General features: G+C 39.5%; 1 long non-coding RNA gene across 2 annotated transcripts; it reads left to right on the forward strand.

Moving 5' to 3' along the window:
- The first annotated feature begins 17,471 nt into the window (after positions 1-17,471).
- LOC136995320 (uncharacterized) lies at positions 17,472-23,604 on the forward strand. 2 transcript variants are annotated; one of them, XR_010886890.1, is made up of 2 exons: positions 17,472-17,514; positions 21,141-23,604. It is a non-coding gene; the product is annotated as an uncharacterized lncRNA (long non-coding RNA). The 2 variants fall into 2 exon arrangements; XR_010886889.1 differs by lacking the exon at positions 17,472-17,514 and adding an exon at positions 18,270-18,347.
- The last annotated feature ends 3,479 nt before the right edge of the window (positions 23,605-27,083 follow it).

The raw sequence follows: 27,083 nt of genomic DNA on the forward strand, positions 1-27,083 counted from the left end.
GTCCACTGTGAAACCTCATCCTCAAGCCCTCACGTTGTTCCTTTGAACTAGCAGGGTCCCGACTGGGGGCCAAAATGCTGCGTGCACTGAAACAGCCTGCAGAATTATTTCATTCATCATTTGAAAAGCTTCTGCTGCTCATGATGATGTACAACTTGGATGTGTCCATCAGCTCAGTGTCCCCGTGCCTCAGTAACATACCGCAGAGGACAAACTAGGGTGCTTCCTACTTCTTGAGAATGAGACACTTAAGTCTCATCTTTCAGACTCACTTTTCCTCCGGTCTGTTTGAAGTCAGTATACTTTTCTCTTGTCTTCAAAAAAAGAAAAAGCTAAAGCTTCCCATTAAAGTCCAGCCCTTGCTCTGTGCACAGTGACGTTGCCTCTGTTTGGTGTCACCGTTTTGAGATACTCAGAGAAGCTCAAGTGAGGGGATGACTGTGTGCCTCTGACTTCACCACCGGGCCTTAACATTTTTGAATGGAAACATTTGGAAATTTCATTATCTCCAGTTTAATGTGGTCTAGAAAATATCTTTATTTCTTTTGTGTATGAAAATGCTCCTGATAAAATTCAAACAAACACTTTTATGTTGAAGTAATGTTTATATTTGCTGTCTGTCCCGCGGCACAAGCAGGAGCGTCGCAACTGTGTGCTCAGGTCTAATTAAGGAACAAATTACAGCCTGGACCTGCCCTGTTAGGTGGTGATGATATCCATAGATTAGATTGCTCACTAGTGTACTTGCTTTTGCTAAGGCTGGAAACGTTACAAGCCTAATCTGTGTCCTAATGAAATTTGACTACTGCATTGCAGCCAACAAGATCAGGTGTCAGCCGTGATCATAGAATGTGATTATTGGTGTCAGGGTTCATAAATATTTTAAGTACCTACAGCATATTAACTTGAAATATTGTCAGCTTTTTTTATTAAGCCTTCCTTGGTGAAAAGGGAACCAGAGAGTAAATTACCTAGAAGGGGAAAGAAAGGAAATCCACTGTTTCTACTGTAGTAAACTCAGAAGGGTACAGTTATGTGTAATTATGAAAATTAATCTGTACATACTTTTAAGAAAAGTAACAAAATAAGGAATATGTGTTGCTACACAAAAGAAGACTCAGAAGAATCAGTTAGTTGACAAGCTGCCATTCCACAAAGACTGGTGCACTTTTTCCTCTTTTTCTGACCCCATCACTTTAATTTAGGGCATATTTTCTCAGGGAATCATAAATACAGAATGCAGTGGTTTGTTTTGCATGAAAAATATCATAAAAATAGTTTGCCCACTGTAGGTTTGAGTAACATTTTAGAAAACAGACAAGATGTTAATCATGAACTAGCTTACCATCACAAACAGTACTTGGGGAATTAAGAAAGCAGCTCTGTCAAGGAATTAGTCATAGTCAAAGTTTGAAATGAAATAAAGAATGAAAAATCACAAGGGTTCTCAAATTCAAGTGCTTTTCGTAAAGCATACACGCCCCTGTAACTTCTCCTGCCCACAAACTCACAGCAGGCTAAATAATAGAATTCCTGCCAATCTCACCTCTTTATTTTCTCTTTCTTTGCAAGGCGTCTTTTCATACTGAATGTAATAACCACACTGACTGCGTGGATCTTACTTTCTAAATGTTTTGTGGTAGCTTGCAGCCACAGTCAGCTGAAGGACAATGTGTAATAATTTGGGGTAACATTAGGGAATACGTCGTCTTTGTATGTAACCAGTAGAGAGTTTATGGATGGGTCTGACATTTTTTGTTTAGTGCAGCATACATCCACAGACCGTTTCTGAACATGTTAGTCATTATTTCTGACAAAGTGGTTTTCAATTACATTAAACAATGTTAGAAATTAACCTTCTCCCAAGAATCCTCTTTGAATTGAATGCCTATTTACAAAAATGATGGTGGTTTTAGAAAACCATTTACAAAACAAAATCTTTGTTTACAGAAATTATTTGGTTGCCTTGGACACTCAGTATTCTGTACTCCCAGGAAAGATGCAGGTTCGTTGCTTACACCCAGCCCTCATTGCCCATGAAATTTGGGCCTATGCACAGAATAATCATGGATTTTTTTGATGCTGAATACTGTATTTTGGATATGTACCAAAATACGCAGTCCTTTTCTGGTTGATCAATATTCATTTCTTCTAAAAAAATCCTTTCTCTTTTGTGCTGTCCTGATAAAATTTATGGTATTTTTTTTGCTCTAAAGCCCTGAGCTTTAAAACATCCTACTCAAGATGAATGGTCTAGTGAAATGAGTTATTAATGGGAGTTTCTTTTACAATTAGAAGTGAGGACTCAGGCATGAGAAAGCTGTTTATCTTACAGTTCCAGTTTGTTTTTAATGATGGTGCACAAACAAGCCCAAAGCATTAAATAAATTAGTGCTACTAACCCTTTAAAAAACTGAAAATGCCCTTGCTCTGTAGAATACCTGATTTGAAAAGCTCCTATTAAATATCTTAGTGAGGCATTAATGTGAGATCTTCTTCCGCTCCTCAAATGGGAGCTCTGGCAGTTTTTAGCTGAAAGCTGCAACCTAAGAGACACAAGATATTGAAGTACATTTTAATCTTCTTTCTCCTAAGCATGGCACCTGCAGCATCTGTAAAAAAATTATGCTTGCTCTTTTTTCCCTCTTATTTTAGCTTCCTGTTGGGCAAAGCATGACCAAAAGGGAACATTTCACTTTGAGTTTTTCTGCCTCGGACTTCTGCTAACAAAAATCCCTCTGCTAATCTTTATAAAACGTCTGGCCTAATGAGACTATGCAGCTGGAGCACAGTTGTGTTGGGCATGTCCGATGTCAAAGCTTTTAAACCCCAAGCAGCTTTGCCCCGGTGACAACCGATGAGTAAGAATTCTGTGTGAAATTGTTCTGATAAAATGTCCTTTTTCCAATGACAGGGAAAAGAAACGGCACAAGATATGGATTTCATCCCATAATGGTTCAAAAAGTTTATTTTGGTCCCATAACGGGATTATGAAGAACCGACTGAAAAGATTCGTCATGGAAAAAGGTGCTAAGAGGTATCTGGTTAATCTGATATCCATAATGGGATATGAATTGTTGTTTCAATCTTTTTGTGTACTATCATTATTTTTCAGGGTTGGATAATAAATCACCCTTCATTTTTAAGTCTTAGCATAGCCACCATCTTTTATGGGAACATCAGCCTTAGTGACAAGTAAGGAAGATCTGTTTTACTTTGAAAGGACCCTATTAATGAACAGTTTATATTACAAATTAAAGGTAAATGGAGACCGGTTTCTAGGGAAAATAAATGTAAAAAAATTTTAAAAAGTGGTAAAAATACTCGAAGTGCCTAGAAAAATTTAAAACATAGAGTAGATTAATTTTTTTACTTCGTGTTTTTAATCTAAAACAGAAAAAATAGTATTCTAAAGTATTTTGTATGCTTGTTGGAGAATAGAAGATACCTATCATCAAACCCTTTTTTCTTTGCAAACTCCTGTGAATGATTACATGCTTCATGTATTTCATCACTCATTTTATATTGATCGGAAACATTCATGCATGCCCAGGGAACAAGACATATATTTTTTAGTTTAATATATAAACAGGTTTTATTTGTATTTCAGGAAAACCAACAAAGAACAAATGTCTGGTTCCATGGAAGAGAACATTCTCTTTATTCTTCTGAACCTAAATCATCTGTATTTAAAGGAGTCATTTTCAAAAAATAGATAGACATTTGCTTTCAGTTACATACATTGTTCTGTTATCTGCCTTGTATTAAATGACCTTGTGCTAACAAGGGTGCCAGGAGCTGGTTCTGAATAAACACTGAGTGTTCCAGAGCAGTAAGAAGCTACTGTTAGCAGATTGATATAAAATTTTTCTCTTCTATGGTATTTTCATCAGTGGATCTCAAAAGCAGCTTTGCAAAAGTAGCTTCCGACATGGGCAAACTGGGGCAAAGTGACCACGGCTGGAGAAGCTGCTGAAGTTGGCCCCCTGCAAAGCTGGGGAGGGAACGTGGGCATCCTGCCACAATACCCTCCTTACTGCACAGCACTGTTTGCTTTACCAGCTGTTAGTTAACTAGACCATCGTCTAGTACATCATGCTCCCTTCGATATTTCTTGCGTATCCAATAAAATACGTGGAAGTGATTAAACCAATAGGTGTGTCATAGTGCTTAACAAATGTGAGACCTGAAACAAAACTTTCCCTGGGATTTACAAGTTTGTCAATCACTAGAAATTCGTTTAATCAATTGAAGCCTTAGGCAAACAGTTGCAAATGTTTTGGAAGCTAAAGATAATAGCGAGCATTTCACAACACAGACTAGCCTTTTTAATAGGACATGAAACTGGACACAACTCCCAATGACACCAGTAAGAGTAGATCCAGCCTGGACTAAAGCTTAAAAATGATAATAAAAATGACTGTCCTTATTTATACCTTGTTATCAAATCATCTCGAAACTGTGAAATCTGGCCAATGCTTTGAATCTAAAACTGTGCTAAAGTCTTGCTAAAGGCCCCTTTAAAAACAGCCAAACCAAAATCTGCCAGCTAGACTTTACTAATATTTAGGTTGTTAAATGCCAGATTTGTCAGCTTAAGCCCATTTCTGTTTTTAATGCAATCTAATGACTTCATGCTCACTGTAATTCCCTTTCTTGTAAAATAAATATTACATTTGCTAATACTAATAAATATTGCATTCGGTTACAATAATAAATGTGTCTGAGTGTGCTAAATGGCTCTCTGTTAGGATATTTCCAAACTGATGGTTCTTATTAATGTTAATGAAATTGCCAGATGGCATCCAGTGTCGATAGAGGCCTTGGCAAAAATGACAGTCTGTGTGGTGTACCACTTCATCATGTATGTAGTTAAATTTAAAAATGAGGCTTGAAGAGCTAACTAAATTAATTATGGAGTCTGCAAAGAGAAAAAGTTTATGAACCTCTTGACTTCTCTGCTATGCAGTTGTAACATGAAATTCCCCTTTCTTGTCTTTTCTTTGTTTTCACATTATAAATGATATGAAATATATCTGTATCTAATTGGCAAAGAGAAATTTCAGCAATTGTTAAATGCACAGAATACATAGCAAATATCTATATAGGCGTAATGGCATGAGATTTTTAGAGGTGTATTTAAGCCGCTCTGCAATATAATTGTTTCCTATAATTAGTATGATTTCTTTTTTATTTCCTCAGTCCTTTACTCTCCAAACCTCACACATGAACTCCATAGACATCACCACAGGACTGCATGTGGACCTCAGAAACTGTGACCTGTCCACTGAGTCTCTCTGCAGGTGGGTGTTCCCGCAGTCTAAAAAATCTCCATCTGATCATTCTTTGCTTCCATATCTCCATCTGTAAAATACAGAAGTTTTAATCCCTCACAGAGAGGACTGGGAATAGCAATCCATTGCTTTTTGTTCAATTTTTGGATGTCTTCCATTGCAGAAATAAAGAGTTTAAATATGTACCTGTTGTCCCTATTATGTCAAAGACATACAGAGATCTCTCAACAATCATGACTAGTATAGACAGTATTATTGAGTTAGTAGTTATATGACTATTGTTTCAACAATAAACAAGGACAATCTTTAATTTCCAAATACTAATTTAAAGATGTTTGCGATCTGGCAACCATAATTAAATAGAAATACCTGGTGAAAGGTTTTGTCCTGAGAATACTCATTCTCTTTCATCTTACTTCCCAGAGAACAGCTATATGGCAGTCCCAAGAAAAGATTATTTCTTGACATTTGGGTACAGTCTCAGAGCTTTAGTCTATGCCTCTGCAATCCTGAACTTTCTTTAAGCAACATGTTAGTTGTATGACTTATCACTATATACAGTTTAGAGCCTCTTTTCTAGTGTCATCTTTTAGTTGTGGAGTGAGTCATATTTAAGCACTTATAATTTCACTACAGTGTTGATATCTTTCTTTTGGAAAGAGTCCATGGAAGCCTAACAACCTATCTGTGTCTTTGTGTAACAGCAAGACTTTGAATTTACTGCCTATTTTTGCTGCTGAATAGAAATGCATTACAATAAAGAACTGGAGACTCTAGAGATAGAAATGGCCTACAATATTAGAGTATCCGTTTTGCCTCTCAGCCTGTACCACACTTGACTCTGCACAATACATTATCCAGCATTGTGTTTTGTTTTGCTTGGCAGTTCTACCATATCCCTTGGGAGTGTGTTCCCCACGCAAGGTAATGAAATGTCAGGAATTGCCCCGTATATGTGTCGTGCTCTTCTTCCCATTTCAGCTGAGCTGATACCTCATAATTCTATTCTAATTGTAATCATAATTCTATTAATTCCTCTATACTGTTCTAATTTCATCTCGATTCTCTCAATCTAAGTAATTCTCAACTGAATAGATCTAGGGAATAATTGGCAACTTTGCCCATCAAAATAGTGAAAAAAAATTACTTTATAAAAACTGTTTAGGGCAGCAATTCTTTCTGCACATGTGTTTTACCATGCCAAGCGTAGTGTAATCTAATCCACAATTAAGTTCCTACGTAATGCTGCAGTGCAATCTGGGATTACTTAATAAAAGTAGAAGTGGGTAAGAACTACTTCCAAAGTGGATAGTTATATTATGTAATATATGAATGTTCCACTAAAATGCTTTTTACATTTTTTAAGAATATTTGACATTAGTGAGCTGTACTTAACCAACAGTGCATAGCAGGATTGTAACAGAGGTTTTTTATGTTTTGATATATTCTGAGCATTCAACTCAAGTGCACAAAAGCCTACTGAGTGATCTTCTAATGCCAAAGCAAAAAAATGGGCATGGAGAATTACTGAAGTTCTGACCTTTTAATTATAAAACATTAAGAATTTCATGACAAGCCAAACCTTTGACCCATTTCTTGGATAATGCCTATAATCTACTGATAAATATGAATTCACCATTATCATATTTTGTCTTTTGCAGAAATGTAATTGTTATAATCCATAATTGTTATAATCTGTATGACCTGCTTGAATATTTTTATATTGTTACAGTTAATGGTTAGCCTTTGACTCAGCACTGACTTAACTGAATGATTCCTTTGAAGTAATAATGAACAAACATATTATGCACATTTAATGTTCTGTTCTTTATGATACAGCTTTATTTAAAAACAGATAACTATATTCTGTAGATAAATATAGTGCATGCTGTCATTTCTGGATAAGGTGAAATACTATTCCTATTTGATCTCTGAGAAAATTATAGAGTATATTCCTTTTCTCACTATTCTTTTTCTCACTAACCACAGCTAGAAAAGAATGTAGGGATAGTAGGGTCCAATTATTTGTATTGCAGTTACAAAGATTTACTACAAAATTCACAAAGCAGTTGAGCTGTGACCAGGATTGGATAGAATCAAGCAGCAAATTATAAGATAAAACATATGGGCGATCTATTGCTCTGTGTATCTCTCTAGAAGCTTAAAGAGTCACAGTTACAATGGTATCTGAGCACCTAAAAAAAGTACAGCATCCTGAAATAGCAGTGGAAATGTACCAGAGTCTTCCAGCAGCATCAGGACACAAAGTGAGTCCAGACACTCTTTTCTAATCATACAAAGAGGTTTATGTGGCTCCTTTTACTGTTACTGTCAAATCTGTCCCTTCCAGTCATAACATGTTTGAGACCAAAAGGAGTTAGGCACCAGAAGCCCCTTCCACAGTCCTCTGCTTAGAAGGAGGCTAACTGGTCAAAGAGGCTGAGAGGTTGAATTGTCAGCCAGTGCAGACTGACGTTGCTCTGTAGATATCTAAGGCACTGCAATGACTTATCTCACCTTAAGATCCAGCCTATTACATATACAAATAACATGATTTGATATCAGTGTAACAGTTATAGGCAAAGGGAACCCCTCCATTTCATTTCTAAGGAAAACAAAATGGTTTATATTTTTATCAAACGTTTGCACTTGGGTTAATAAAATTGCAAGCATTTTTTTTGGTGCCCTGCACAATGCAAAGCCTAGGTGTTGCATTGCCTTTTCAGCACAGCTCAGCCTTGCCACAGCTGCTGCTCTCTGTCTTTCTGAATCCCGCTGCCCCCAGCCTTCGCACCACAGCCTCCGAGAGCCTTGGTTCAGCAGCCTGGGAATCCCACTGATGCTGGCAGTGGGTTCAAATGTCCCCTACAAAGGAAGGTATAGCTTTTGGGAAGCCGCCTCAAAGAGAAAAGGGGACTGAAGAAAGAAAGATGGGCTTGTTTTGCAGCAGACAGGAGTCATCAGGATCTGTGGCCTGGGAGAGGGAGAAAGAAATGGAAAAAAGATGAAAGATACACAACTTGCAGTCACTACACACAGAATAATTCACTGTCCTTGAGGTGAAAAAGAGTGCAGTGAGACTTATGATATCTGAAATTCAAGTGAAACTTCAATGAACAAGTTAAACACTGTGAACCATATCTATCTCAAGGAAAAATTCTACATTTGGAAGCCCTACCTTCTTAGCCTCTCTCAGCTGACAGTTTTTGAAAGCAAATGACCAGTAGTTCTGTGAAGAACAGTGGGATGTGTCCCCGTGTCAAAAGTATAATCTTTCAAATACGATTCATGGTTGAAATACCTTGAATTCTTTCTCCTTTGGGAACAATTAAAGCAAAACCAGGGCAAAACGTCCTGCAGATGCTAGCTGTCTAATGGAAACTATTCAGTAACATCATCAAGGACAATATTGCACAGTCTGTAGCCTTTTTCTCATTTCTCATTCAGACCAGGAGAATGCAACATGCTCACACTGCAGAGTATCACCTGCAAGGCAGTAGCAGAGTGGAGCATGATAACTCTCTGCTACCAGCTATGAGCTGGCAGGATACAGGCATACATTAAAGGACTTCCTCCCATCAAGTGCATAGCTAAAATGAAATTATATTTTTGAATAATATAAAAGGAAATCTTTGAAAAGGAAGATTTTGTGAATATTTGGCTGATGTTTTAGTTCTTCTTTTCCCTTCCCAAGAGATAAGTGAAGGATGGTAGTGATTTTTCTCCATTAAATATTTTTTTTAAAATTAGGCTGTTTTTCAAAGCTTTTATTATGAAGATAGCACTTTTGTACAATCATTCATTTTCTTTAAAACTGAATTTAACTTCATGGCTATCATTGGCAATATTGCTTTTTAAATTTGCTGAGTGTGCAGTAATAGGATTAATCACAAGACCTTTTTAAAATTACAGTGAATTATTGGTTAAGAGTGTTCCAAAAGTTATTTTAGAAATTGAGTAAAAAATGTGCAGTTTTATTTCATTTTCATGAAAATGTACAGCATGTACAGTACACTCTTAGAATTTACTTACAGTATCAGATCAGTGATTGTTTTTCAGATGTTTCAGATATAAAGTCTTTATCAGTTTCTGCATGGACATTTGCATACTTTATTTGCCTATAGTGTCACCGAAAGTACATATATCACCTGCTGTACTATGTTCTGATGCATAAGCTGCCAAGAAATTCTCACTGTTTATAATATATAGCCCTCTTACAGCCATTGGTTTATTGACAAGCATATTCCTTGGTAAAAGAGAAGACAGCCAAGCACCTATGTATACTGGTAATCTCTTGCAACCAGAAGAGACTGGAAGGGCCAAGAAACATCTGTGTGTGAGTGAAAAGCAATGCTGAAGATGTGCTAATTAATCACAGAGGCAAGACTGCTTTATTCCTCTCATCCCATCTTCCTTCCCAGGTCTGTGAGGCAAAATTGGGGGCAAATGCAAGGGCTAGTCTGCAGCTGCTGCTTTTCAGCAATACATGAATATCTATAATCCTCTCAAAGTAGAAGCACACTTCTGTTTGAGTGAATGGCAAAAAATTATAGTTAATGTACTTTATTTTCCCACCCCAAGTACAAAAGATGTTTTTACAGAAGGAGATGGAAAATTGTTCAGCTCAGCTGTATCATGGTACAGACTTTCTCCTGTTATGTGTGGGCCTCTATTACAATGCTGTTCAAAACTGGAAACATTTTTCCTTTCTTATGGAAATAAGAATAAAATTTTACTGGAGTAAGAGTAGGACCACATATTTTTCCCTTTCTCAGTGAAAGGCTGCAGATTTGAGTTCCAGAAAATTAATTGGGTTGTGGCTATTTAAAATAACTCCTAACTCCTAGCAGCTGTGGTTAATGGAGGTACTCAACACAACAGCCACCTGGTTAAACATGATTAATCTCCACATGTTTCACATTGTCTGTCTTATGCTGGAGTTAGATGCTTCTGAGGCCTTGAGGAAAATTTTGATTTTTTTCTAAGGTGGATGAAAGAAATTTATTCTGATTCTAAACTAGCTTTATAGTACTGTTCTTTTGATACACTCAATTATTGTTTGTATCCTAGGCAGCAAAATTTTGACAGATAAGAGCTTGATTTAAAGTCATAACACCAGAATAGGAATAGAAAAACAGGTTCCTTTTATTTTCATGTTACTTTGAATTTTAGAGAGGGAAAATATCTAATTTATTAATCTGTTTTGTCTGAATAGAAGGTTATGGTTTACTAGGTAAATACAAACCTAAGTGGAGATTTTGGGAAATGTATTTCTTTGACCTAGTAGCCAACAAAATGAAAACTCTTTGCTTTATCCTAGCTATTAACTCCTGTTTGTAGGATTATCAAAATAATACATGCTGGTAAGGACAGGAGAGGCTTTGTGTCCTAAGGACAGGAGAATCTTGTCTGTCTGACTGTAGGAAGAATTCTGTTTAGAGAATGTCTAATAATTGAGGCTTCTTGAGATTCCCTTTCACTATCCCAGCACCTCGTTTTGAGAGGTCTGTGTGACTTCTTAAAGAAGAGAAAAAACTTTGGCTTTAAGGTGACCTTTTTTCTCTTCAGTAAGAACTCTTTAAAAGAAATACTCCTTTTCCACTCATTTATTTCAGTCAAGGCTTTCCTGAATCTTGTGTTTAGAGTGCCTCAGTTTACTGGTTCCTTGCTCCCTTCCAATGTAAAAAGTGAGAATTAATAAATACAAAATGTTATAAATGTTAAGCTAGTCCTTCACTACTGTTCAGTAGCCATGCAAATAAAAATGACTGTTTTTAAAGATGCAGCTTCCTGAGTTTGTGTCTGATTTAGTTCTCCAAGTGTTTAGTTTACTTAATACTTGTCTAGTTTATTATCATAACTAGTTGAGAACTAAGATCTTTAGATATTTTTAAATGGTATTTAGACTTCTGGCAAAAACCTCAAAAACAAAGAGTGTGGGGGGGGGGGGCGTGGGGGGGAGTTGAATTTTCATCCTGTCTCTGTGCTGATGCTAGCAACGTGAATCAGTTAGGAACCCTGACTTGCTCTGCTCAAGGTTCAGCTGTTGCTTCTCAAGGTCTGTTTGAATTCGTGTTGAGAGGAACTAAACCCTGGCAGTTGATGTCCAGTTAAAGTCATTCACATTGGCTGTATTTAAATGGATCTTCCAGGGAGAATTAAAAATGCAAGTGTACAGCATGGTAAATTTATCTGTAATGGGTCAATTTAACTAGAGTGTTGAACTTGATATGAGAAGAGCAGTACATCTACTCGGTGAAGTAGATGACTGCCCAGTGTTGTTTAAATAAAAATTCCAAAGCCTGCTCTTCCTCCCCAGTTCCTGGAAAAAATGTAAAAGAAGAAAATAAATTGACTGAAAAATATTGGCCAAAAAAGCATATTTTCCCAAGTAAGTATTAAAATAGGCATTGAAACTAGTGATAAATGCCCAAGCTTAAACTTTTAGTTCTTGTGTGGGAATCCGTTTGATCTTCTGAACAAATTAAGTCAAATCGATGTCTTTGAACTACAGAAAGCTTGTGATATTTTTTCTAGCATTTAGAAGTCTGTCACTCATGCTTTACACCAGTTAATCTTGTCTAATGTATGTCCAAGTTGGAAGGAAGGGATTTTCTCGTTCCTGTGTAAACAGCACTGAATCCAGTCCCTCTGTATACAGGAAAGACTGAAAATATTGAGGCATGAAGATTGCAGGCATGGGCCCTGCTGTCCACGTGCCACCTATCACCAGGCAGTGCTGCCCGTGGGTTCCTGTGCCAGCCTGTGCAGCCTGCTGAGCTAACGAGGCTCCAGGTAGGAGAGAGAGCGAAGTGGAGGCCGTTAGAGTTCATGCTTTCCTTTAGGTAACAAATGATGTCAAAGATGCCAGTAACTATGGGTGTGTACTGGAAATCATTCTTAAGTGTAATAGGCACAAAACTTTGGGCTTTGCTTTCCAAAAATAGTTATAGGTGTGATACAATCTTGAAGAAAGACAAGATGAAGAAGCTACGCTGCAATGTGCTATTAAGTATAAAGATGAGCGCTAATGGCAGATTGGCAAAATGCTGCTAATTGATACTGTGGTGTTTAGTAAGGGAGTGGCGTAGTTGCTCACCTGGGGTAATGTTCTTGAGTAGAAAATACCTCAGAAACATAATGCTGAGGGATTCTCAGTACAGCTAGGCTTGGTAGGCAAGTCATGCCAGCAGCTCAACAGGGTGAAAGATTGGCCTTGCTGAGGCTGGCGTGGGTTCACCTGCTGGCTCAGGGATAATGATCTTGCCTCAGGTCTTACTGTTAAAACTGTTGAGGGTATGACTCCCAGCTTTAATTGGGGCTTAATTTTTAATAATCTAGTTATTCTCTTTTCATCATACATAACTGAAGCATCAAACTTATTTGTTTGCATCAGGATTTTACTTTTTAATAAAATAATTAGTGCTCTGGCCATTTTGTCTTGAAACTTGGAACATAAAAGGTCTTGACATTTGGATTTTCCTCTGATGACCCCTTCCCGTATTAGGGATTTCTTTGAATTCGCTGGTGACCTGAAGCACATCAAAACAGCATCAGGATATTGGTTATATAGTAACACGCTGGTTTTATTTCAAAGTTTTGCTAAGACTATTGGATATTTTCCAGCTTGTTGTATAGCCTGCATGTTGAGCACACCAAGGAGTATGTCCCTGAAAAAAGGTCAAAAGATCCCAACAACTGGAGAAGACAGACTTTTGAGGTCATTCAGTTTATTACCCTGCCAGTTCACCTTTTTTTTTTTTTTTTTTTTAATAGTGTATATGTAGGGCTTGGTACAGCCTAATTTAAAATCCCCAAAGATAGGATCCCACATTCTTGTTTTACAGCTACATGATTCTTGATATTCATTCCATATCTTGTCACTCCTGCAGTACTATCCTTCACAGTCTAAAGAATAAGAGTAAATAAGGAACCCTCCCCAGCCCCTCTCCCAAAGATGCACATAAGCATGCTATGTTTTGCATAGAACCCTTTACAGCTAAGTCAGCTACAGTCTAATCCACTTTTCAAAATTATTAAGAGTAACAAGGTGTTTCCTGAGTCCCTTGAGGTGTGTGTACGCATGCATGTGTGTTTTCCACAGGTTCCCCACCCTGAGCTGCTGGATGAAAGATGCTTGTAGCAGCTATATTTAAGAGAGGGAGCAGTCTGTGCAAATAAGAGAGGGTATGGAGGAAGCGTACAGAGGAGTGGATATCTTGGGCTTGGAGATGTGACTCACGGTGGGACAGCTGAGGCAAAGCCAAGTCCTGTGTATTTTCCTGAGTGCCCTGTCCTGTATTCTTCACTGTAGCAGCTGCCATGAGAACGATAGTGTACGACTGAAATCTGGGGTGCTTCTCAGTTATGGTACTGTAGGACTTTCTGGAGGAGAGTGGAAGGAAAGTGGTAGAAGAATGTGCTTTTCTGGCAGTATGTCTGACTTTCTTCCCTTGTTGTCTAAACCAGGCTTATATACTTTTAGGCTAGTAATGCTTTTTCATTTTTCTTAGACCAACTTTTCTTCATACTTCTTTGCAAATCTGTCCCTTTAGGCTCCTAATTTTTGTTTGTGTGCGGATAATACATTTTTCTTAATTGCTCCCATTTGCCTCTATTTTCCTATTAGGGAGCATTCTAAAGATAAATGCTTTATTTCACATACAGCCACAGTAAAGCTGCTTAGAGTCTGTAGCTTCCTTTCCTCCATATGGAAACCAAAATTGTGCTACTCCTTTTATGCTACCATATGGCCTTGCACATGCATGCACTTGCAATTTACCATTGCTGCTACAATAAATATTTTAGCTGCTTTACTGCCCAGGTTCTTCTGACTTTTTCACTATTGTCCTCCTCCCGCCTTATTGAGAAAAGAGTTATTATGGGTAGCAAGTATGAACAATTTCATGCCTATATGCTTTTCACTAATTTTACAGCATTCTCTCTTCTCATTTTGGTTTCAGTGTGTTAGATCTTCCAGAACTAGCCAAGTAAGATTATTTGAAATTCAGAATTTTCTACCTGCCCAGCTTCTGCAGGTATGTGAATTGACTGATATATTTAACAAAAATCAAATAGCTATCTGAACGTTTCCTTCACTGATTGCCTGTCTCTAGAACTTCCAGTAGTCTTTACCTGAGGGAGGAAAAATTGCTATTGTTTTTTTTTTTTTTTTTTTAATTACTTTAGGATGATCCATTCTCCTCAGGGTTTCTACATGGTGAAGAGTTCTCAGTAATTTTGGTATATTTCCTTTGAGTTTTATCTTCTTTTTATTTAAACAGAAGTAAGTACCCTGAAGATCTTCAGGGATGCTCATGAGTATTTCCTATAGCTTACTGGTTTAAACAGAACCTTAAAACAAATCTCCTCCTACAGTAATATTGACAACTTGAATTCTTTGCTGTGTCAGCAGTGATCTGTTTCTCTACAGTATTGTGTCATTCATCTCTTTATTAAGCAAAGTGCACAGAGTCTTTATAGATCCATCTTAGGAGCTCCAAGCAGGAGCAGCACAACCCTAGGGCTTTGTAGTAAAAACATAGCTATTGTTGAGATTTGATAAGGAATAATATCAGGATTTGAGCCTGTGTCTGTAGGGATACACACTGGAGCTCTGCAACAGAATGTTGTGGTGGCTTTGGGGACTGGAATCAGGCTTAGGAGACATAAGCTAGATAAGTGAGTTTGGCCTGTCTACAGCCCTCAAAGTGAATTCTTGAATCGGCTCCCTAAAAAAGAGTTGAAATCTTTACATCTGGGGAAAAGGGCTATAACAGCTACTATTTCCCCCCCAGAACCACTGGAATCTAGGTGAGCACATTGAATTGCAAGACAGCTCTTTCCTGAGACCTGTGAAGACCCTGGAGTGGGGTGGTTTGGGGCAGGGAGGGGGGACATGTATGAGTAAAGTAGGCAATGGCTATGGAAGTACAACCTCAAAGTAATCGGTTCAACCAGATGATATAGCAGGGCAGGGAAAAAAACGTTTTTGAGCAAATAAACCCTTCTGAAACAGCAAATTTCAAGTGAGGTAAAATTTGAGTTAATTTGTCATTCAGCTAGTCAATGTGAGGGAAAGCAGTAGCTGGTGTATGGGGCAGAGGAGAAGGTCAGCAAAGGGGAGAGTGACTTGGAATCGGCTGCAACACGAGGAAGTGTTGTCTGCAACTGGCTGCAACTTATAGCCAATATGAGTCACACTGGGCAAGTGTCCAATGTGAAGGCATGACCCCTCAGAAAGAGCATAAAGGAGCAGCTTTCAAGACCTTGATTCGTGATCTGAAAGGCAGCTTCCACAAGGGATGATACAGATGAGAGTTGAGGACCTTGAAGCTTAGAAGAGAGGGTGCTGAGAAGGGGTGGGAGATGGAGGGAGTAAGAAAGGGGCTAGATGGTCCAGCAAACAAGGTCATTTATTTGGTAGGTATAGGAGTACCTTGCATCATACACAGGATGCTGGGTTTAGCTGTGTTTTGTAAATTACACTTCTATAGCCTGCTTAATTCCATGTCAGGAGTCTCTGTCATCCTTGGCATTTCATCTGAGCTGAAGAGCAAGGAAGGTAGCATTTTACATGTGTTTTCTGTGTGCTGAGATTATGTGCTTCAGCATCTGGCTCTTATCAGTAATGAGGCAAGGAAGGAGTTGAATAGCTCTAAAATGCTGTCAGATTATACTGTGTGTTATTCATCAGTCTGCAACTTATGATGATTTGAAAACTTAGGAACAGTTCAGGGGGTACTGTCTATGCCTGTGGCTCACCTTACACATACATGATGCAGGGCAATTGGTAAATAAGGTCCCCACCCTTCGATTAGGAATTGGTCTGACAGGGAAGTGTTACCCTGAAATATGTGGTCTACTCTATGGGGGATCTGTTTGAATTGCTGAGGCAAGGAATGTGCCACTTTCACAGAGGTATTCCACTTGTGAACTAGTGGAAATAGCATTGAATAGTGCAACCTTGTTATTCTTGCTCCAGTATTCAGCCAGTACACTGTGTCACATTCTTGGAGATGGTAGGAATTATTGTTCAGCTTAAATTATCGTACAGTTATTCACTCCTAAAAGGCCATGTGTTTTTTTATTTATTGAGGGCATTCTAAAAATAGTAACATAGAGTAGTCACAATTAGTATTTATAGCCATTACATAAAGTATAGTATATCTGACTGAGGTTAATTCTCTAGCAGCTTTGATAGTGCTTCCTTTGAATGTGAAAATTAAAAAAAATTACCTCTTAACTGTTACAAAATGCATTATTCGTGTCAGAAATACTTGTTTAAAGTGTAGGGGATGCCTAAAAGTTGATTCAAAAACAGAAGTCTTCTTGACTTTGCAGATGTAAATGGAAAAAGGCTTATATTTTTGTCTTGGGTACTGACACATTTTTGTTGTTTGTCATACTGTTATTGGCAAGTGTCAAGATGAAGTTTTCTCAGACCTTCCTACAATCCCTGCGTGACTGCTGAGCCATAAGCAAAGATGAACCGTGCAAAGCCAGCACTCAAAGGCTGTGTCCTAAACTTCAGCGCTGCTACACTGGCTTGTAGGAATGCTCAAGGAAAAAAACTTACATAACTGAATTGTGTGTTGCTTTACATCATGGTGAGCAAGTCAGAGCTATAATTGCTGCTGTGCTAAATCTCTTTGGAGAAGGTAGTTAAACTATTCAGTACAAGTACAAGATGTGATACATTTCATAAAAGATTCTGAAAAAATGTTACCTATGTATGTAGGAATTAGTCATGACTACAATATAGCCACCTTGGGGTGCTGAAAATGTACAGCAGCTTTTAGTGAAGAAGATTAAGAGAACTTCTTGACTAAAGAGCGCAAAGGACACAAAACAAACTGTTCTAGATGATCAAGGTTAACAGTGCTCTGATTAGACAGTATGGTAGAGCCTTCACAAATTACTAGGGTCTCTTATTTATGCAATGCTTTAGGATTCGTAGTGATGATATATGTTGTGCTGGGGTACAGTCTCAGCTCTTGCATGACATGAAAGAATTAGTATCACTTTCTGCAGCCCGTGGTTCTTCCTTCAAGTACTGACTAGTCTTGAGGCTACCAAGTACCTTAGAGAACAAGGTCAATGGTAGAGGTGATTTGGTTGCAGTAGAATGAACAGTAACCACATAACAGATGATGATAAAACATTAGAAAAAAATGTGTAAGTTCACCTGGGATCTTTGGCAACGGGAGGCACCGAGAGGGTGAGTCTTAAATTCCTGCCTAAATTCTAAATTCTGGTTTGGTAACAAAGTGCACTGTAAGGGGTACGCAGGCTGATCACCGTAAGGCGTACCAGGTTTGGGGTGGGTTCGAGTCCCACTCCCGGGTTTTGGGGTGGGTTCGAGTCCCACCCCCAGGATTTGGGGTGGGTTCGAGTCCCGTCTCACTCCGGCCGGAAGGGGGGAGTGCGCAGCCTGATCAGCATAAGGCGCACTGCAAGACTAACTTAGAGTTACTGTGACTAGTGTGAGTGTGGATACCGGTACTGTGACTGGTGTGAGTGCGTATGACCTGGGAACCGAAAGGGGCACCCGTCGGCTGACAGAGCCGCCCACTGCGAAGGGACGGCAGTCCTAGCAGTTAAAGACTCGGGTGGTGTGAGTGCGGTTCCCAGAGAGAGAGAGTGAGAGAGAGAAAGAGTGTAATCATGCCAGCTGCAGGGGGTAATGAAAATTTAAATTCTGGTGTTGCTGAGAAAAAAAAAAAAAAAAGGGTATATTATAAGGAAGTGTGCTGCCTGATCAGCATAAGATGCACTTTTCAGGAACTCAATATGGGAAATAAGTTCGGCATAGAAAAGGGGACGCCCTTAGCTGAAATTCTGCAAAACTAGAGTAAGATTGATGGTACCAAGAACCTAAGAGGAAAAAAAAGGGGGGGGGGGATTGATCCAACTATGTCAGGAGGATTGGCTGTTCCTGACAAAGGATGGTAACCCGGCAGAACGATGGCCACAGGGAACCTTTGATCATCAGGAGTTAACTTTCCTGCGTCACCATTTGCAGGATAGGTTCCCCGGACAAATGGATTATTGGTATGTATGGGACAGTTGGGCAAAGAAAAGTTTTCTCAGAGTATTGAAAGTAGTGCAGCTGCTAAAATGCTTGTGGAAACTGCTCCACCCTATGCGCTATCCTCTGTTTCAACTTCTCTATACCCCCCCTTGCCTTCCCCCTCTGCCTTTCAAGCCCCTTTGCACATCGTTCCTGTGCCAGGAGTGCCCCCGCCAGGTCCGGACGGGGCACCTCAGGTAGCTACAATGCGAATTTACCGACCCTGGGGGCCCCAAGATTTGATTGCATGGAGTCAACAAACTCCCAGGCTTAGGGAAGATCCAGAGAAAGTGTTATAAATTGTAAGAGGAATACTGTGGGCGTATGATCCTGCCTGGGGGGGGGGTGTGTGTGCAAATGCTCCTTGAAGCCTTGTTCACTCCAGATGAAAAACACTCAATTCTGGATGTAAACCATCCTTGGGCAGGAAAGGGGGGTGTTGTGGCTGAGACATCAGAACCAGAGTTAACTAATCTGCAAATTCCGACAGGTTTAGAATCAGTTCCTGGAAAGTTATGGAGCTGTTCAGGAATTGATGTTGGACTATTGAAATCAGCTAGTCCAGTCTCAATCAAAACAAGGGGAGGATTACCTCCCGCGGTTAAACAATACCCTATCCCAAAGGAAGCAGAGAAGAGTATCCAAAAACAAAATGATCACTATCTAAAATTGGGTATCCTTAGAGTTTGTGAATCCCCATACAACACCCCGATTCTGCCTGTTAAAAAGAATAGGCAGGATTCTAAATGGCAATCCAGAGTATCGGTTTGTACAAGACCTAAGAGTTGTAAACCAAAATGTAATCGCTCCGCATCCAGTAGTTCCTGACCCATCAACTATATTACCACAGATGCCCCACTGGGCAACTTATTTTACCGTGATTGATTTAACGGCAGCCTTTTTTAGTATACCAGTAGCTGAGGACAGCCAAGATCTTTTTGCCTTCACTTGGAAGGGACAACAATTGACTTGGACTAGGCTACTACAGGGATTTACTGGGTCTCTGACTATTTTTTTTTTCTTTTTTTCACACATACTTAAAAATGATCTTGCAGATATCAAACTTCCAGGACATTCAGTGTTAATACAATATGTGGATGATTTGTTATTAGCAAGTAAAGATTACGAGATATGTTTGAAAGACACTATTTCTCTATGTAACGCTCTTGCAGAGAAAGGGCATCGAGCATCTCCGTCCAAACTCCAGCTGTGTCAACAAGAGGTAAAATATTTGGGGCTTATCTTGAAGGAAAGACACAGATTAATTGATCCAGAACGGGTAAAGACAATTCTCAATATACCCCGTCCTATAACAAAAAAGCAATTTAGGGGATTTTTAGGAGCTGTAGGATTTTGTCAGCCATGGATTCCTGGGTTGGGAGAGCTTACCAAACCATTGGTCCAGGCAACAAAAATGGAGGAGACGGAGCCTTTGACCTGGACTCCAGAAAAAGAGAAAGCTTTTACATCTGTAAAAAGGGTGTTGGTCTCAGCCCCGGCTCTAGGACTACCAGATTATAGTAAGCCATTTGAATTATTTGTTCATGAACAACGGAGTAGCAAGTGGAGTATTCAGTCAAAAACTAGGTCCTCACCGTAGGCCAGTGGCCTCTTACTTCACCCAACTAGATGCGGTAATCAAAGGCACTCCAGGATGCATCAGAGCGATAGCAGCTACAGCAGCCCTTATTAGAAAAACACGACCTGTAGTTTTGGGTCACCCAATGACTGTGTATATGGCGCAGAAGAAGAAAGAGAATTGGAAAAAGTGGGAAGCAGTTCAAGATGAAAAAGAAATTTGGACTATCAGGGGTAAGCCCATCCTTTCCTTAAGGTATTTACTTTCTACGGATAGGTGATATCATGATCGTGGACATGGAGGAGCATCAACTGTCGCCTCATGTATTCTACAAACCTGGGCAGCTCCCGAGTGCATGTGGTTGCGAAATGCATAACAACAACCTGCCAAACTTGCCAAGAATTTAATGATACTTATCCAAAGATTAACAGAGGAGGCCGCCCAAGGGCTTATTTTCCATTCCAGCGTCTACAAATTGACTATGCTGACATGCCAGCAGCAGAAGGATTTAAACATCTCCTTGTGATAATTGATCAACTAAGTGGCTGGGTGGAAGCCTTTCCTACCTGCAAAGCAGATACGGCTGCAGTGATTAAAGCCTTGTTAAAAGAAATTGTCCCTAGGTATGGAGTCCCAGAAACTATAGATTCAGATAGGGGTTCTCACTTTTCAGCAGGAGTTTTAGGGAAATTATATCAAATGCTAGGAATTCATAGAGAATTGTACACACCTTATCATCCCTTGTCTTGAGGACAAATTGAGAGAAAGAGCAGAACTATTAAAAACAAGTTAGCACGGGTATGTACACAGGCAAGACTCAAATGGCCTAACGCCTTAAACTTAGTGCTGTGGGAAATTAGAACAACCCCTAGACAACCAGTAGGATTATCCCCAGCAGAAGTCTTATTTGGGCATCAATTGGCTATACCAGGAACTTATATCCCGGCTAAGACCAGCCTGTTGGACGGAGATGAACGGCTAACCCAGTATGTTATAGGTATGCAAAAAAGGTTTGAAAATCTTAAAAAATATGCTCAATGGTATCAGTCTACACCACCTGAAATACAAGTGCAAAATATACAACCTGGAGATAAAGTATTGGTAAAAGTATTCTCACGAAAAAGTAAATTGGAACCAAAATGGGAAGGACCCTACACTGTATTGTTAAGTTCTTATTACGCTGTTAAAATCCTAGGGAAAGAGAATTGGATTTTACCACTCACACGTGAAACGAATGGCAGACCAAGAAGTGAGTACAGCAGGTGTCACTACAGAGCAATGAAGACAACCACGCATGCTCCGTGGATGTGCCTAATATTGTTTCTATACACAAGTTCCGGATGGATAAGTATACAATTAATAAGACGAGATAATTATGATATACAAAGTTATACTGAAAACAATACCAAAGGAAACCAAATTTGGTTTAATTATTCAGGGATAGGAATGAATGAATTCAATTTAACCTTTTGTTGTATGTCAGCAAACTTACATGAAACAGTATTGACAGAAACTAAAAGCAAATGCTGTAAAAAACAGTGTAAAACTGACCAAAAGTGTTGTATATCAGTATCTGCCAAAGGAGAAATAGAAGCCTGGGTCTCCTGTGTTAGCTCAGATCAATCAAAATTGACTCCCTCGGATCAATCCAGAATGACTCCCTTGAGTAAAGTGTCTCCCATAATAGTAAAGGCAGGACCATATGTAGTTAAAAATACGGGTCAACAACGAGTGTTATTTAATCCATCATGGTCTCTTAAATGAGTAGAACTGTTGATGCAAATTAATATCTCTACAATCAAACCGGCCTGTTCACCATTCCTAAGTACGTCCTATACAGGATGGTTAGCATGGCTACGTGGATGAACCCTCACCTCTCCAAGACGAACAAGGAGAGATGTAACCGGTATCATAGGAACAGGATTGGGAGTCTTAAATAGTATAGATACCGAGGTACTCGTAAATAAATTGAGCATAACAACAAGTGACTTAAACAAACTAGAACACCCATTACGGTCCTCCCTATTAGCATTGGGAACTAACCAATGGCTGTTGTCTGATGTATTGCCTCAGTGGGAAGGAATTAACGAAAGGGACCACCAATTGATTGTGGATGCACTTGGTGCGGTCCAAATTAATGTTTCTCTAGCTCTCAGTTGTATCCAAGCGCAACTGTGGATGCAATCTATGGTAGCAGCAATCATAAGGGAAGGTGAAGAGGGCACCTTACCCACTGAAATTCGAAAGGTAATTTGGGATAATGAAACTAAATTTGAAAAAGAATTCCAGTCCTGGTGGTACTTAGTCAATTTTACTTATAACCCCATCGATAATAAGGCCACAGCTTTTGTCTTAACAATACGCAATGCTTCGGTATACACCATATACCCGATCATTGCACTGGGATTAAGCCACAATGGGACTATACTCTATCCAATAGAACATAGAGTATGGGCTCAACGAAACAGAAACAAATGGCAAACTGTTGATGTTAACGCATGTGTTGTATGAACAACAAGGATTTATTTGTGAGAGTAATACCATCAAAGCTCAAGACATTTGTCTTGATATGGAACAAAATGTTTGTCATTTCGAAATACACCCTGATGAAACCCCTGAAACTGTACTTGTATATATTGGAAAAGGGTGTGTCTGTATGAGAATTCTATGTAATCTTATATTCATAGATAACATTACTGTAGACACAAGTAATCATTCAAATATTTGTGTTTGTAATTTTTCTAAAGTTATGGGCTGTGACTTTAATTATTCAGCTCCTGTTGTGTCTCATCAATTAATACAATCTAATTATACCTTAAGTCAAGATTTATTGCCTACCCCCATCGGAATGAACCTTACATTGGTACAGAAACTACTACAACATGATGACCTGTGTCAACTGTTAAAACGCATCCGAAATAATGGACAAAAAACTCTAATCACCGTTCATCATGATACAGAAGAGATACTCCATATCTTGGAAAGAGTGAAGAAGAATGGAGAATATCATTGGTGGGAGACTCTTCTGGGATGGTCACCAACTGCAACAGGGATCTATAATCACATGTTGCACCCAGTAATAGTTATGTTAAGTTTGACCATGTTATGCCTATTGCTTACAACCATATTGTATATAAGATTATGGAGAGTGATAGTACGCCTCGAAAGTCTTTGAGAACTCTGCTTAACATATTAGCAGGGATGCTTAATAAAAACAAAGGGAGGACTGTTAGAGAATATCGGACTGAAGCTGTCTAGAATTAATTGCTTAGCATAACTTGCTTAGCATTAGTAGCTAAATTTGCTGAAGCCTTAGGCCTCAGGCTGTGAACTTGCTGTGAACTTTTACTTAGATAAGTAAAAGGGGGCCCCAGAGCAGGTTCAAGCTGGAGGAATAAAGAAGTTACACGGACGGCAGGAGTAGCCAACCTTGAAGATAAGCAGCAGCCTGCCTAGAGACAATGGAGGGGCCCAGTGAAGAAGGGGAAGAACCAAGACCTAACTATTACTGTTGGTCCAAACTATCGCTTAAGGGGTGGGGAATTTAGATTGTAAGGGTATAATTGCCCAGGGATTTCTTTGTTCGGGGTCCCTCTTTGGAGGCACCCAGCTCGAGCTGTAATTACCGCACGTGTATCATTAAATTTTTTTTTTCTTCAGTCTGACTTCGAACTTCTGCCTCAGCAGGAACCTAGGGTCGGACCCTGTTATGGAGGCCAGCGAGCCTGATTTTCCATAACACTTATGTCCCTAAACAGAAAAAACTAACTTGCCAAAGTCTACTACTAGTGTTGTAAGTAGTGCAAAATTCTAATTTACAGGGAACTTTATAATGAAGATGACAGTCTCCCCTAAGGCTCCAGAAATATAGATTAAAAAGGGCAAGGGAAAGACATGATCTAAAAGCTGAAAATAGTTGAAACAAACCCAGCAGCACTGGTTCACACTGGGACAGAACAGAAGATTAACAAATCTGTGCTATTGCTGGGGAGCAGCAGCGGAGCTGAGAGCGACGGGGAACAGGCAGGGCCTCCCTGACGAGGGTGCAGGCCCACAGCCCATGAACAAAGAGAGCAGAGTGACACCGGGAAATGTTCCCTAGGGACAACCGAGGGGCCAGCACACCAGCCCCTAGCGAGGGGCTTGCTGACAGGTCTTTCCCACAGCCTAGCTGTTTTTCCAGCAGTCTGATCCAAGACTGCACCATGGCAGAGCTGACCTTCAACTTGGGCAGCTAAATGCTTAGGGTGTGTGGGAAAGTATTTGAGCCTGTTGGTGCACTGAGTACCTGGCAAATGCTGACTTTAAAAATGTTAAGGACATGGAACTGATGTCAGGTTCCTGTGTGTATAAATAATGCAGTCTTGTGTTAACTAACACTTATGCAAATAATTGGTATAGTTACAAAACACAAACCTGCAGAGAAGTACTTAATCAAGAAGATGGAATTGTTTACTTCCCAGTAACTTTTAGCATGCTACGTGTAGAACAGAATTTATTCAGGCGTAGAAGGTGCGTTGTCTTGTAAACCTCTCGGCTGTGTTCAGCTGCCGCTTCCACAATTGCAAAACTAGATCAGCACAGTACCGAGTTGCTCAGTGATACCGATCTGATCTGCGTCTCGTGTGGTACGTGATTGCACTTCTGTAGAACTAGCCAAAGGATGCGCTAAAGAAAACAGACAAGGCGCAATCTTGTCCATCTTTCATCCGCCAACGTAAAATTACCATGAGGCCTGCTTATACAAAGTTGATCTTTCTGTGAGAATGTGACCTCCCAAAGTTGGTTTATACCAGAGCAGGGCCGTTCATCACACAGCAGTGACATCTTCCAATCCACCACTGGGAGCCTGAGAACTGGAGGCGCCGTGTTCATAGAAGCATGGTGTTAGCCCCCTTATTTTGCCAGGGATTGGTGCCACTTTGATCATGTCTATATCCCTTCTGTTATGCCCGATATTTTACATGCATAGTTTACCCTTCCTTGAAAGAGGTAACAAAGAAGGTGCCCTTGTGAGATTGTAGCCTGTGTTTATAGTAAAGGTGGAAAATGAACTGCCTCTAGTTCATTAGCTCGCCTGAATTTTTCATTCATAACTCGTGGGCTTTTTTTTTTTTTTTTTCCTTCTCTGAATTAAGTGCGAGACTTCAAACTTTTTGTGATCCATTAATCTAAAAGGATGATTCAGGATGATGTCATGCAGGAAACCTAGAATCTAATACATCACATGTGGCACTTGTACAATGATGACTGCATCCCAAGAGTGTAAGAAATTGCCTTTATTTGAGCTATTCATGCATTTTATGTAGACATCCATACTATAAACACAGTTCAGAGTGAGGTGGAAAGCCATGCTCATAAAGCAGGTAGCCTCCTGGCACAGGAGAAGCCCAGACCCAGAAAAGGCCGTTAATGTTCATACCCCGCAAGGAGTGGAGCAGGAAGTACCCTGAAACGATGTGTTCTTTTCTAGGGCTCCTGCATTTATATTTCAAAATCTAATTCTGAAAGTGTGCAAGCAAGTATAGGGAAAGATTTCAGAAGTGAGGATGGATTTTTTGAAAGTAAGGGTTTCAGGATTGAGGCAACATCTCTGCTTCTAGTATCTGGGAGGGTGATAAACAAGTCTAAAAAATGTTTTGGCTCAGACTAAAATACAAATGTTTTGTTTTACTCATCACCTTCTGTTTCTTCACTCACAAATAAAAGTGTGACCTTAATTGCATTTAATATATTAAAAGATTGGATGGGGGAGAAATTTTTAGACTGAAATGGGGAAACTCCAGTGCTAATCTCCACAGAGGATGAATCTGTACCCCAGAGGGCATACCAAGGAGTTGTTTGTAGAGATGTATGATAAGGACCCAGATGCTGGGGGCTGTTTCTTGCTGAGCTGATGAAACCCAGCATGGGGATTGGTATTGCCAAGTGCTAAGGACAAAAATCTCTCCATGAGGCATGAGCCTGGGCTTCACTGCACAAAGCAGAAGACTGAAAGGAACTCAATAGGCCTGCACAAACCTTAAATCTTTGCACTCCTGCACTGATTTTCAATCATGAGTTTGCTGTTCTGTCAAATTCAGCATGCATAAGCTACTTCCATCTTGCACTGCTATAATGGTGCTGAAGTGCAGAGGCAGATCTGCTGGGGCATGTCAGGGCAGTTGGGAAATAGGAACAGAGATGAGACCAGCTTTATGTGTTAGTGAGAAGGAGGAACAGAAGTAGATCTTTACTATCACAGTTACAAAGGAAATTGCTTTTGTGGAAAGTTCTCATAAGTTACTCAAACAATATCAAAACACTGCCTGCTCTCCTTGAATAAAGTGCAGAGCGCGTTATTCAAATGTGTCTGAGTGCCCTGCTTTTAACTTTCATGGAGGACTGCAGATCTGTGCATCACAAAAAAATGTTAACAGTCAAGTGAAAACCCCCTAGGCTAGGTCTGTCTTTCAGCTAATAGATATTTTTCACTCCCTTATTAACTGAGCCTCAGTGAATCTTCCTTCTTAAATCTGTTGCTCCTCTTTTTCCTCTTGGTAATGCTGAAAAGAGGAGATGCTACACCCTAGTAGCATAACCAAATTAGAGTCCTACTGATGTACTTCAGACTTCTGGCACCTTCAGAACTGCATTATGTTTATTCATTTCTACCCACAGTTTTTATAATCAAATGTTCCCTTCTCCAACAATAAATGGTAAGAGCAGGAAAAATGTATTACTATCTGTTGGAATTGGGGAAAGAGAGAGTGGAGACAAGCAGATAAGCATTGCCTGAATAAGTGGCTGTCGCAGGCATTTTCATCTCTTGAAAAATAAAAACAGTATTCTATTCTTGGTTTGCAACCATGTCAGATAATTGCTCTTCCCTTTTCTCATTCCCTATCTCCTTGGGAATTCTGTTCTCCAAAGGCAGTAGTAGCTTCTGCTTGAAATTTCTGGTGATGCAGGAGGGGAAAAGGTAGTGAGGAGCTCAGACAACTCATAGAAGCTGTATATATCGCTAGCACTGTGGAGAAAAGTGCTTTTGTTTTGTTTGTTTTTCTGCTGAGGAAGAAGTTTGGTGCTGACAGATTTAAAAGTTAAAGGATATGTCTTCAAGGAACAGATTTGCTAAAGAAGAAGTATCCTCCTGCTT

The sequence above is a fragment of the Apteryx mantelli genome, chromosome Z (genome assembly GCF_036417845.1).
Source record: "Apteryx mantelli isolate bAptMan1 chromosome Z, bAptMan1.hap1, whole genome shotgun sequence".
NCBI lineage: Eukaryota > Metazoa > Chordata > Aves > Apterygiformes > Apterygidae > Apteryx > Apteryx mantelli.